Source organism: Corvus brachyrhynchos, unplaced genomic scaffold, assembly GCF_000691975.1.
Source record: "Corvus brachyrhynchos isolate BGI_N302 unplaced genomic scaffold, ASM69197v1 scaffold136, whole genome shotgun sequence".
Classification (NCBI taxonomy): Eukaryota; Metazoa; Chordata; class Aves; order Passeriformes; family Corvidae; genus Corvus; species Corvus brachyrhynchos.
This window is the reverse complement of record NW_008239080.1, coordinates 4,467,725-4,481,963: the sequence shown is the minus strand read 5'-3', so window position 1 is coordinate 4,481,963 and position 14,239 is coordinate 4,467,725.

Below are 14,239 nucleotides of genomic sequence, written 5' to 3'. Positions count from 1 at the left end.
TTTCCCTTTTCTTTACTAAAGCATGATTTCCATGTAAAGAATTTCCACATGATTTAAAGTATATTTTGGACTTTTCACACAATTCCTCAAAAGCTTGCCAAACTCCATGCCCCCAAGCCAAGTTTCAGGGGTATCATAGAGGAATCTTCTAGTTAATTCTTTCTTCCCCACAGGAATGCATAGAAGTACTTTGCTTCTATGTGCTTGAAAAACTAAATAACTAAAACCATTTTTGAAAAAACCTACAACTTCTTCTGGTACTGGCCCTCTGAAATTCACCTGATTAACAATTCTGCCTTTCAATTTTGAAGATAGAAAATAAAATTAGTGCAGAAAAATAGCTATTTTTTATAGAAAAAAAACCAAAACCAAACATATTTAGTTCTATGGGAAGGTAAAAATTCTGGAGCACTGAAATATCTGTTTCTAAATGTTTTTATTGTCATGTAAATTAATCTTCTTGGCCATCTCTGGTCAATGTACCTTCTTTAGAAAATCTTCTGCTGTTGGTGGTTTGCAAAAGTAATTTGCCTACCAAGTTTGAAGGTCATGGCCAAGTCACCAAGCGGTGCTTTCCGGCTGATTAAGCTGTGGGACACTTTCCAGTGAGCAGGTCTGAAAGCACATGCTGACCCTGTCTAAATCTTTAGCCAGCTGAAAACTGGGAACACCTCAACTCCCTGCAGCCTCCACCTGAAGGCAACCTGGGCACCTGGTCCAGGATGTGGTCCCTCTCCACACCAGCAGCACCCCAGCCTGTGCTGTGGGTCCTCACAGGAAATGCTTCTTCCCCCTTGATCAGACATAGCTGAAGCCTATGCACACATACGAAGGAGGAATTTTGTTAAAACAGCTTTTCATGACAAACAGAAGTTCTGCAAAATCTGAAAGCTCAATTGAAAAATTATTTTTTAATGAAAAACACTGAAACATGACAATTCCCTTTATCATGAACATAAAAGTTTCCTACATAATGAATTCTAACTATGTCTTCAGGAGCCTTGTGATCTAGAAGCTGTTGTTCCCCTTTGTCTCCTATGAAGCTTCCTGGACAGATTACATTTCTCATGATTAACTGGAAACATCCTTTACTATAGTGAAGAATGGTATTTCCTTATAAGAACACAGATTTCATTTGATGAGGTTTTAATTCTATTCCTCTCTTTCCCCCATATTACACCCTGTTTCTGAGGTGGAGAACTGGGACATCAAGGTCTGAAATTCATTCACACTTTACAAAGTCTTCAGGCACTGCTAGGACTTTGAAAGACATGAGCTGCAGATTGATGTACCTTCCCTACAGTAAATTCACAGTATCAGTTGAGCACCCTGTCATCTTTAGAAAACCCAAAGTGGTGCCTTACCCATAACACTGGATATAAAGTAGAAAGCATACAACACATTTTCTATGACTTCCGCACACCACCCATCGGGAAGTTCTGGATCCCTCAGCTCAGGCACTCACCTGGAAGTCTTGGATTACTTACAGAGAACAGCCACACAATTCCCCCCTTCAAAGAATCCAGAACCCAGGAGCCTCAGAAAGCCAGCAGAATATTTTGACCGGAGGCTCAGGTCCAGAGATTAAGAATACTGATGATGGGCAGAGATCACTTGCTGGTTTTCCTGCTTAGGAGCATTAACACAGAGAATGATAAAATCTGTTAAAATGTATTCAATCTGGGCAGGCTGGGTAGATGGGCTGAGACCAACACTGTGAGGTTCAATAAGGCCAAGTGCCAGGTGCTACACTTTGGCTGCAGCAACTTCAGGCGGTGCTACAGGCTGGGGACAAAGTGGCGGGAAAGGGGCCCAGTGGAAAAGAACCTGGGTGTGCTGGTCAACAGTGGCTGAACATGATCCAGTGTGTGTGCCCAGGTGGCCAGGAAGGCCAGTAGCACTTTGGCCTGTATCAGCAATAGTGTGGCCAGCATGACCAGAGAGGTGATTGTCCCTCTGTACTCAGCACTGGTGAGGCCACACCTCAAATGCTGTGTCCAGTTCTGGGCTCCTCACTGCAAGAAAGACACTGAGGGGCTGGAGGGCGTCCAGAGAAGGGCAACAGAGCTGGTGAAAGGTCTTGGGGGTAAGTCCTATGAGGATCAGCTGAAGGAGCTGGGGGTGTTTAACCTGGAGAAGAGGAGGCTTGGGGTGACCATATAGCTCTCTGCCTGAAAGGAGGTTGCAGCCAGGTGGGGGTTGGCCTCTTCTCGCAGGCAACCAGTGACAGAACAAGAGGAAATGGCCTCAAGTTCCATCAGGGGAGGTTCAGGCTGAAAGTCAGGAGGAATTATTTCACAGAAGGGGTTGTTAAACAATGGAATGGGCTGCCCAGGAAGGTGGTGGAGTAACCACCCCTGGAGGTGCTCTGAAAATGACTGGACACGGTATCCAGTGCTATAGCCTAATTGACAAGGTGGTGTTTGGTCAAAGGTCGGATGCCATGATCTTGGAGGTCTTCTCCAACCTAATTCTGTGAAATGCAACTCCTTTCACTCTTTAGTCAAACTACTGTTAGTTCAGTAATATCCACTTATCTTCTTAATGGATGACTCGCATCCATGTCTGAATTTCCACATATTTCAGTCTGACTCATCACAGTTTAAGTTGGAATTCTTCTGTCTCACAGTTTTTGCAGCTACACTGTTAGTCTCTTCTTACTCACATTAATAGCTTTGCTATGGCCTCATGTCTCCCCCCTCTGTACTGCTCCAGCATCTGTGGGCACAAGCCAATTTTTTTGTCAGAGGCAGACTGGAAAACTTATTGCCTCCTCCATGAAAGAGGAATCTTTGCTCCTCAGAAAAGCCAGTCACAGCTTTATCACTACTTGCTGCTGAGCGTACACTACAGCTGATCTAAAAAAGCCTTGGAAGGTGCTTGAGAATTAGAGCTGCTGGCAAGGCAAAGAAGTGGCAGTCACTCCCCGCCGCCTTCATGAATTCACATTCTGCAAGGGGGATTTTCCTCTCATTTAAGCCTGAAAACATTCCTGAGAGGAACAGTTTGTCCTCAAGTTGGCATAATGTTGCATTAAACATTTGCCACTTACTGTTCTGCAAGCTGTTAAGCTTCCTGTGAAAGCAGTAAGATACCACAGAAGCACTCTTTTGTAAACAGAGTCCTACATCATTTTATGGAAGCACTGTGGCAATACTTATCTGGGAACAAAACAAGGGGAAGTTGCATCACTCTGTGGGCTGCAAATGAGGCAAGGGGAATTATTAGCCTAAATTAACACAGGAAAACAAATTATATTCAGCCAGGAAGTGCTTCACAAGGAAGAACATGTATTAAGGAAATATACAACTTTAATGCTAAGCATAAGAGATAGGACATAAAGATTAAAAGAGAGGAAGGGTGTAATTTGAGTTTAGTCCTGACTTGCAGTTACAATGCGAAATAAAAAGAAGAATACCAATGAAAATTTCCACATGCTCTGAAAAAGGCTTAGAAATAAAGGAGAAAAACTTACTAAAAAGATTCTGGAGAACATTCCAAGTGAGCAAGAAGTCCCTTCTTTTCTAACTGCACAAGGACAGCAGCATCATACTTAGCAACACGGGCCCTTTGCTTTGCTAAGGCCATTGCTATCCTTACTCAATAAACTGTAGAGCTTATTTGGAGTCTTGAATTATAACCCTAATTGCTATGTGCTTCACAAGCTCCCTACTGCTAACAATCCAATTACAACACAAAAATTAACAGATAAACACAGATGAACATCATCCAGTGAATCCATGTGGTACTTTCTAGCTTAGCAACTTCATAAAAATGGGAAAACATGCTGGAACTTTCTTATTCCCCGTGACAGACATTGGTTGAAAAACACCTGCATCCTAACCACTACTATCTGCACTCTAAACGCATTTCTTGCAGGTTTCTGTTTTTCTGAGTGGATCTCAGTAAATGTAGTACAATGAGAATCCTGTACTTGTCCGTATCTCTGCAAAAATGCTCAGGCTGAACCTGCTCAAGACGTGGCAAATAAACAATGTAATAAGCAGTTAAAGCACTGCACTACTTCACAGAAGATTAAACATGCCCAGAACTTTTTTTCTACTGAACCTGGCTATACCAAAATGTCCAGAATGTCAGCACTAATGACCACTTTGTCTGCAAAGCTTTCAAACTGCCTAGAGGGAATAGTGTCTGTTCTGTACTAACTCCCAAGCAGTGCCCAAGAACTGCTAGGAGGAGTCTGAGCTGATCTGGCCCAAACCAGGGACAAGGTTAATGACCTAGTACTACAGGCGACTGAGTTTATTAAGGTGGCAGATTCAGAGTAAGAGACACCTCCCATGGCACTAAACTCAAGGAAGTCATGAGCAAGAATTAATCAGAAAACAATGGTGCTTTCAAGGATTTACTTCAGAAGCACTTTAATTGGACTGCACCTCCTGTATGTACCAGATCAATACTCCAGAAAGCAACCTCCTAAAGGAGCTCTTGTTCAGCAGAACACTGTTTGGAAGGGCAAACTCAGGACTGTAAACTCAGAAACGATCTTCTTTTGTCTGTCTCTACAGCAAGGCAGTTGAGTGCTGCATCAGGGAAGGCTGAGGAGGAGGAAGACAAGGGCATCCCTATTTACAGGCAAGATTGCACCAGAAGTGCCTGACTTACATAAGCAATTTGTTCTCTTGTTTGTGTAAGCAACCCAGCTAGACCACAAATACCATCCTGAGTGCTCAGGTGAAAAGTACTTGCAAGTCATTGTTCTGAGAAAATGCTCTGAAAAGCAGAGCCCAAGGCTGTGACATCAATTGCAGACCTCTGTGTACCATGACTGGATGCTGGTGAGTCATGGCATGCATAAACCAGCAGCATTTGAGAAGCCCTTCATAAGCAGGTCCAGTAAAATTTATTGTTCTTAATTTGCAATTAACTCATCTTAAATTGACATAATTGGAGAATCTGACTCACAGCCTTTTTATAAGTGTATTTTTAAATCTCATTTATAAGACAAATGCATCTTCTGTTTCTGAAATGACATAAATATTACTTTTTTTTTAAATGAAGCTATGCTTCATTTCACCCAGTAAAGGAGCCAAACTCTAGTTTGTTAGTACAAACCCTAGTTTGTTTGTTGGTCTATGTCTGGCTGAGAAATGAATCAATACCCTTAAATCCTACCCTAAATGAACTTTTGTGCAAAGTTGTGTCTTACAGCACAAGTGACGATTTACATCAACATGCTGACTCAGATCCTGCCTGGAGCCACAAATGGGTTTATGTTGCTGTTAGAGAGACCAGAGTCTTTCTTTGGCCCCCTTCCTCTTTCTTTTTTCATATAAAACCACCAACTCTAATTCTAATCTGGACTGCAGAGCAACTTCTCCCATGTCAAGGGAGCTGGCCTGGGGTGGAGGTGGATGGGGCTGCACGAAGCAGCAGAGGCAAGAGCAGGCGCTCGCTCAGCAGCGTAAGGAGGTGTCGCTAGGCAACGAAAGTAACCATGGATACCTGCATCCCCAGCGGCCCGCGGGCTTCTGAGATTAGTCACTCATCTGGAAAAACACTTTAAAAAAAATAAATAAAAATTCATGCGTTACAATGCAATGCTGTCTCTGCATAAATGTTGTTGTAATGATGAGATTCAGTTTAATAGAGCTTACTTTACTGGGACCTGATGTTTGCTCCACCCCAAGACTCGGAGAGCTCTAGGTCATAGAATCATAGAAAAGTTTGGATTGGAAGACAGCCTAAGGGTCATCTAGTTCCATGCCCCCTCCCCCCCCCGCCGTGGGCATGGACAACTTCCACTAGACCAGGTTACTCAAAGCCCCATCCAGCCTGGCTTTGAACTCTTTGAGAGATGGGGCATGGTCACGCACTTTCAAACATTTTGGGCTGCAGCATTAGTGGCAGAACCAGATCTCTGGCCAAGGGTCACACGTTTTTAAATCCTTCATTAGGGAAATACCCCGAAGCTTTAAATGCTACAAGAAAAGCAGTAGAGCTCCTTTACATATGAATTGCCCAGGGAGATTGACTGTCCCCTCCCCAGAAGGCTGGCATTGGTGTTTGGTTGGTAGGTATGATTTCTTGCTGAATAATGTCAAAGTTGTCAGTAATCATGTGCCTACAACTAATGTTTTCCCATCTTTCACATGCTGGAGGTTTCCAATTAGCAAAGGCAGCTCAGAAAGAGCAGCATCCTGGAGACCACAGCAGCAGGACAAAGAGCAGCCAAGGTCACCAACCACCTTCTTTTCGGCTCTTGCAGGAATGTGATTGTGTAAATACACGCGCATGATTCTAGCAAAGCCAGAAAACCTCCAAAATCCTTGGCAGTCTGTGGCCACTACACCCTGAGCAAAATTCCCTCCCAGTTCCAAGCCTGGGAACCCATTCAACCCTACGCTTATGTGCCTCATTGCACACATCACCTGCGATACTGGTACTACCAGTCTCTTTCCTACCACTTCTTTCACCTAATTCAGAATACTTGAGTCAATAAAATCAATCTGTAGTTAGCACTGGCATTCACAGGAGCATGGATTTGTCCTTGCACAAGGGGTGTACTCAAAGTGATTAGTTCAGTCATTCCTGATGGGGTCTTATAAACAAACGATTGATTCCTGGGTGTTTGAGGGATGTTGATTAGAATTAGAATTTACAGCAACAGCTCAGTCTTACTTCATCAGAAGAAATTGTAAAAACATAAGGAGATCAGCTGCTTAATAAAATGTCATCTTTCTTATCATCTGATAAGATGATATGCTGGCTATTTAAAATATGAATGTAAAGGAATAAGCAAACCAGACAGTGATAATACACATGCTACATATATTACCTATCTTGCCTTAATTAAAGTAGTTTACTTTGTTTACCATTGGAATGAGGCAGGCCATGTGACCCACAATCTGCTTATTCAACTTCTTTATTAAAATCATGCTTTTCAGCTGTGATCACTAAGCCAAATAATACACAGTATGAGCAAAAAGCTTATGAAAATCTGTATAAACTATTTTGATCAGTCTTAACCAAAAGTTGAATTTGGCTTCAAACAATGAACCTTTTTTTCTATGAAGCCTTTTAGGAAATCCCACTGCAAAAATTCTTAAGCTTAAATGGTAGCTACTGAGGATACCATTTGCTTGCTGGAAACATTTATAAAATTTGATTTACTGTGCATGGTAGAAAAACAGAGAAAGGAGAAAAAAACCTTTTTACTCAGCTATATATTTGTGATACTGACACAGTCATAAACTACACTTTGATCAATCTTGTGGTTCAGCTTCAGTGATGTCAACTTCCTTGGACTAAAGCATTTGTAAGTAGCTCCATAATTTAATAGATTTTTCTTCATGAAGCCTAAATGTATATGCACATATATACAATGTCCTTGCACTCTCACATGTACTTGCACAGTTAGCAGAGATTCTGATTTAGCAAGCAGGAAAAGGCCTTTCCTCAATCAGAGATGTGAAGAAGGAGCAAAGTGGTTGAAGCCCCAGAAACAGGGGGTTTCATTGTAAATGATGCATTGTGGAGAGAGAAAAGTCTTAGACTAGATAATTAGGATTAATACATTTTATATAAAGGTAACAGCCATCTAAAAACAACCCCAAAAAAGACTGGAACAAGACACATTATAATGGATGCATATTATCAAAACCTATTTGATTTAGTAGCTGGGCTACAAATCTCATCACAAATTTATTTTCACATGACTGCCCAGACTTTCTGCTTTAGCCTGGCTCAGAAATGCCTTGGCCTTTCTCATAGTGTTACTGAATTTCTTCTCCCAAACCCAGTCAAAATCACATCAGACTGTAAGAAACGAAGGAATAGATTATTTACTAAGTAAAAAACCTATATTCCTAAACACTGAAGCTGATAAAGCCTGTTTCCCTTACAAATCTGTGCCTTGAACTTGTTTGATTTTGGCCAGACAAGGCACAGGAAACACTGCTTTTCACAAACTGTGCTGCCCAAATGAAGTTTTCATTCCAAGCTTCAGGCCTTCTTTTTCATGCACATTCTAATCGAGTATACATGCTTGGTGCAGACTTTAATTAACAGACTTTCTCTCCTCTAACTGTTCATTTATTTGCATGAATCTTGGGGCTTAATTATCTTTGAAACGTCTACCACTTTGAAAAAAGTAGTAGAAATCAGACAGAACTTTCCAGCTATTAGGGAGGATTCGAAAAATCACCATACATGCAGAATTACCTCAGCACATGCAGTGGTATAAACCTCATTTCTTTTTGACAAACAGACAAAAAACCCAAACCTAAAAAAAAAAAATTAGAATTGTGAATTCCAAGATTGGTTTAGCTGCATTAATCTGAAGGTTGCTACATAAGACTGCACTGTAAAAGATGCAGATCTGTACTTAAAATGTGAGGAATTTCTGGACCTTACAACCTGGACCTGACCACAGGAACTTACAAAAATTTTATTTAAATCTGGTTTAGTCTTCTTTGTGCCATTATCACCTGGGAAGGTTTTGAAGACCGATTCTTGGTTCAGATTCCCCAGTGATAGCTATTAATCTCTTCATATCTAAACTATCTCTTAAAGGATGGAAAGATTCTTTCTCCCATCTTCTCTTCACTATTACCTATTCACAGAAGTGTTGGAGTTGGTTCTGAATGATAAGGAGAAGCAGCACCTCTTAACTTGCTAATGAGGACAAACACAACATCAATACAACTGTGACTAGCTTTAGAAGAATTTTCTGAGGTGATAAAACTGTTTCTTTACACAAAAAGTTGTTGAATTTTCCCACAGGGGAAAAGGTTGTATATGTGTTTCTTGTACGTCTCTGCAATATTTATTTTTGAACACAGTGTTGGAGCATAGACTTCATACAATGTGATCAAGTCAGTGCTTTTACATTTCAAACTGCATGAAATGGACTGCATTTCACCCCTGCTGAGCTTGTGGCTGAGCACAAAATAGATTTCTCCCCAGGAGAATGCCTGGAATTGTCTGTTTTTCTTAATAATTTATTTCACTACTTAATGTCCTTCAATTTAATAGGCCAGTATCTGTAATAAATTGCATTATTAACATCTGTTTTCACAACATTTTCCTCATGGGCTTCAATGATGTCCAACACTATGGCACACAGTTTGTGAAATACAAGAGTTCATGGACAAATTCAAGCACACTAGAGTCAGGGTGGCCAAAATTGATCCCACCCACCTATAATCTGGATTTTGGGGATGAATGTGCCTGGACCGGAAGCGACCTCTCATGCTGCTGAGATTCCTTCACTTGCAAGAAATATTACAGCTGCTGGACACAAACAGGGCCCTCGTTTACACCTCATCTATACCAAGTTTGTCTACATTTGGTGCCTTAGAGTGTGCAGTAGCCTGGGAGGGCAAACATGAGGACACATGTGTCTGCAGCCTTTTTTAGACAGTGTTTTCCTAGTTCCTGATCTGAGCTCTGCAATACCCATTTAAGAGACATGGGATAAAAAGCACAAACAGTATTGGGAGTACATATTTCCTCATTTTATATGAGTTTTTCTCTTCCTGGGTCCATGAATTTGTTTCAGTCTTTTTGGCACAGTGGTGCAACTCCATCTGCACTGTTGATTGTCTGGCAGCCTGGTTCTTCCCCAGACTCTGAGACAAGGAAGATGTGGTATCATCATCTCCCAAAACAAAGGTGATGGCCAAGGTCTTGCATTTCTTGGGCAAGTGCTCTAATTCCCTATCTGTTGAACAAAAACAGGGATTTCTTCAAATGCAGCTCAGGGCTGGGAGACTCCAAGGTGATGTACCTGCTTGCAGTGAGTCCCCCCATGACAGTGCTCCAGCCACTGAACAAAGTGTAGTGTAGATGACCAGGCTGTGTCTAACGTCCATCTTGCTGAAAATAGTTTTTCAATCTCAGGAAACCTCTAACTTTTCTTCAGAGGTAAAAATCAACTCTGGCTTGTTGCAGCGGGGATTACTGCAACACGCATATATCAAACCAGGAGTCTCGTGGAAAGCGAAGTATATATGGACAGATTCGTGGAGAATGTTTCAGAGACGTTTATTTCTCCAGCCGCATGGCCGGGGCTCTGCTCAGGAACTCTCAGTCACGGGACCCCGAGTGTCCTTGGCGTTATCAGGGAACCCAAACCAACCAATGGGGAATGAGGCTGACCAGGGGCAGGGAAACCCCGTGTCTCCCCTCAGGGCCCATCTCCCAGGGCTCCATGGCAGGGGAGGAGACCCCAACACTGGCTCACCTAGCAAACACAATGGAAAATTGCCAGAGCTTGGCTCCTCAGTGATGGGCCTGCTATAGTGGAAAAGTAACAACCCCCCCTCTAAGATATTTAGAAACAATATGATCTGGCAACAAATCAAGAGTGGTCTTTTCTGTCCACTGTAAAATATTCTAAAACACCAATCAATTCTCAATTAGACTACAGGGGGAAAAAAGCTTAGAAAAAATTTGTTTGCTTTGTTGATTGATTAGAGTTTTGTAGCTTTTTTTTTTGAGGCTTAACTTGTGTAGGTTGCTGACCTTGGCAGGAATGTAAATGGCATCTTGTAGGAGTGTCATCTGACTTACTTAGCTCTGATCTTTTCTTTCTATGTGAAATGCCAAACAAACCCAACAACTAAATCAAAGATTGACCCCTACGAGAATTCACTGCAAAAACGTTAGCTAACATTCTGAAATTCTTTTTGTCTGTGTAATTCACTTTCAACTTCTATATTCACTAAAAATAATACTACTGCATCATCACAAATACTACCTGCCCATGGTAGCACACGCCATCTTTCACATCTGTAGGACTGTAAACTGAATTGTTGTATGATATCTTCCATCAACATAAAGCGTTAATGTAACTTAACTGAAGGAAGAATTTTTAAGAAATCATAGAATCTTAGAATCACAGAATCAGTAAAGTTGGAAAAGACCTCCAAGATCATCAAGTCTGACCTTTGGCCAAACAGCACCTTGTCAACTAAACCATATCACTAAGTGCCATGCCCAGTTATTTCTTGAACACCCCATGGGATGGTGTCCACCTCCCTGGGCAGCCTTTTCCAACATTTGTGATCATCCTCAGTGAAGAAATTCTTCCTGATGGACAACCCAAATTTCCCGGGCACAGCTTGAGGCCATTTTCTCTTGTTCTGTCACTGGTTGCCTGGGAGAAGAGGCTGACCCTCACCTGGCTACACCCTCCTTTCAGGCAGTTGTAGAGAACAGAAAGGTCTCCCCTGAGCCTCCTCTCCTTCAGGCCAAACAACCTCAGCTCCCTCAGCTGCTCCTCATAGGACTTGTGCTCCATTGCCCTTCTCTGGACACCCTCCAGCCCCTCAATGTCTTCCTTGCAGTGAGAGGCCCAGAACTGGACACAGAACTCGAGGCGTGGCCTCACCGGTGCTGGTGCCAAACACAGGGGAACAATCTCTTCTCTGGACCTGCTGGTCACACTATTGCTGATACAGGCCAGGGTGCCACTGGCCTTCTTGGCCATCTGGGCACACACTGGATCATGTTCAGCTGTTGTTGACCAGCACCCCCAGGGCTTTTCTGCTGGGCAGCTTTCCAGCCACTCTGCCCCCAGCCTGTAGTGCAGCCTGGGGTTGTTGTGACACAAGTGCAGGACCCAGTACTTGATCTTATTGAACCTCATACTGTTGGTCTTGGTATATCAACCTGGTCTATCCAGATCCTACTGCAGATGATAAATCAGATTAAATTTTCATTGGTGAAATGTATGGAAAATTTGATATCTGTCCTGATATTTTATTCGTTATAAACACGAGTGGAACACAATAGAGACAAGCAAATAGTCTACTTTTGTATGTCAGTATCAGATATGTATTTTTACATATCAAGTACTCATATACACATAATGAAAATGGAGGTTAAAATATTTCCCCATCTAGCCATCTTAAATTAGGAGTCAGGCTCATACATTTCACCAGAGATGGGATATTGAGAATCCTGGAGGATGAGCAATTGGCAGTTGAAATTTACTTCAATCAAATTGCAAGATAACTGTTGTTTAATATTCTTTTTTGAAGTAGCTTATTTTCTGCTTGACACATCTGTTAAGCTGTAAATTCAGAACTGTTCTTAGCGAGTGTCTGAGAGCACGGATTACTCATTACCACCTGATTTGCTATGGATCACAGGAAAGTACATTTGTATTCCACTGTATTTACACCACATCTGCAACATACATATTGTAGTTTGGGTCACCACGTACATGACAGTGAAAAGGTAGCATTACAAACCTAATGAATTAGACAGCCATGCTCTTTTGTTAGATGGTTGAAAACATTGGCAGTCATAGGCTGGTCATCTGTCTGTCTGTCTGTCTGTAGGAGGCTGTTGGTGAAACATGTGAGCAATCCCCAACTGACTTCAGGCAAAGGTGTTTGGGCTGATATCACCTCTGTCACGGGCTATCTTGTCAGTCTTGTCTGAAAGTGGATTAGAAATTGAATGCACAAGTGTTTTGATAGCCAAGTCATAAAGAACTAGATAGCACATTTGGGGCCATTAATGGCTTCAGCTGAGACAGGTTTAGAAGAGACATTTTCCCACAGCCTGATTGATGCTTTCATGTAATTTATGTTCCTCATCCAAAGAGTCTGAGTTTTCTGAAGGCAAAAGATTTGTATTGGAATGTGTTTTGAGTACCTTTCTGAGGTCAGTAAATAAAACTTTTTTTTTTTTTTTGTTAAACAATCATCTCCCTGTAAGTTTTCTAAATACTTTTTCTTGGTTGTTTAAAGCAAATGGGACCACATGTGGTCATATTCATGGGCTGTGACAGTATATGGTACAAGGAACTTCCCTTCCAGGAATTAAATGGTGGTGCAATGTCGGGGTATCGCTTTCTAAGTCACCTGCACACACATGACCCCATCAGGCACGGTGCACTCCAGGGTTTATGGCAGAACAAAGCAGCCAGACTTACTGACACAGAAACGGATTAGCAAAAAGTAAAACAGTGCTGAAGAAACACCACTGCTTCTGGTGGTCAAAGAAATCACTTTAGAGCAGCTTTCCTCATCACCGAGACCTGAATACTGAACTGCTTGTAAATGCTTCTGCCATAGCCACATCCCTGGACAGCATACACTGAGCTCTGCAGAACACTACTCAACTCATTTTATTACAATTTTTATTACTTTTTTCCTTTCAGAAGGAAATTTTTTTTTTTTAATCTAATGTTTAAACATGACAGTATTAGGTTATGCAAGACAAAGAATTAGTCAATAAAAAGTGGCATTTAAACGTTCTGTGAATAAAACATGCTGACTCTCTTTTCTTATTTTTTTAAAACTATCCATAGACTATAATCTCTGCAAGGTTGCCCTTTTTTATTTTGCAATTCTGGCAAAAATTTCCCTTTGAAATTACCGGTTCTAGCTACAAACAGAGATGAAACCTTTGCTCAGGCACATTGAAACACAGCCAACACAGAAAGGTGAGCTGGAGCCCGGGGTGGCCCCAGCATAGGGAGCACCCCATCAGTGGAACACAGCCCCGTAGGAGCTGGGAGCAGGGTTACTCAACAGCCACAGCCAAGCACGGGATGTGCCAGGCCCAGGTGCACCCAGGGTCCTCAGCCAGGAGCAAAGGAGACAGGCTCAGAGAGGCATCTGAGGGGTCCCTCCCAGGACATCAGCCACCTACAGCAGAGGTCTGAGGTCCATCCAGGAGACAGGCACACCTACACCACAGCTCAGGATTAAGGAGAGAAATAAAGGGCAGGGATCCCTGAGGAAAAGGGTGAGGGTCCCAGGGAAGGCTCATCAGAGCCATTAAAGTCAATTCATGCTCTCAGGGCCCTGAAATGTCTCACCATTAAGCTGCAGCAACACTTGTAATAAGTCTTTCTTTATTGCAGCTTTCCTACAAATAAAAAAATCAGTCCAAGGGCTACACCAGTATCAGTGGTATCAAAAACATTTCTTACAAGATTGAGAGTAGGAAGTTTTATCTGACATTACATTTCATCTATCTTGAAAATCTTCTGAATGACTATTTTATATCTTACTACTATATGTATATATATATATCAACACTGGACATAATTTCTTGTCTTGCCATGTATTAAACTATTATTATCTATCCCTTACAGGTGTGTCAGTTAAGGTCTATGCTGCTGGTGCTGTACAAGCATAGAAAAAAAAAAGAGAAAGCCATTTTCTACCTCAGCAGAAGTTAGTTTCTGCCCACAGTAAACATAGCACAAGGCACTATAATAAATACAGTATAAGAAATAGAGTAAATTGTAGGG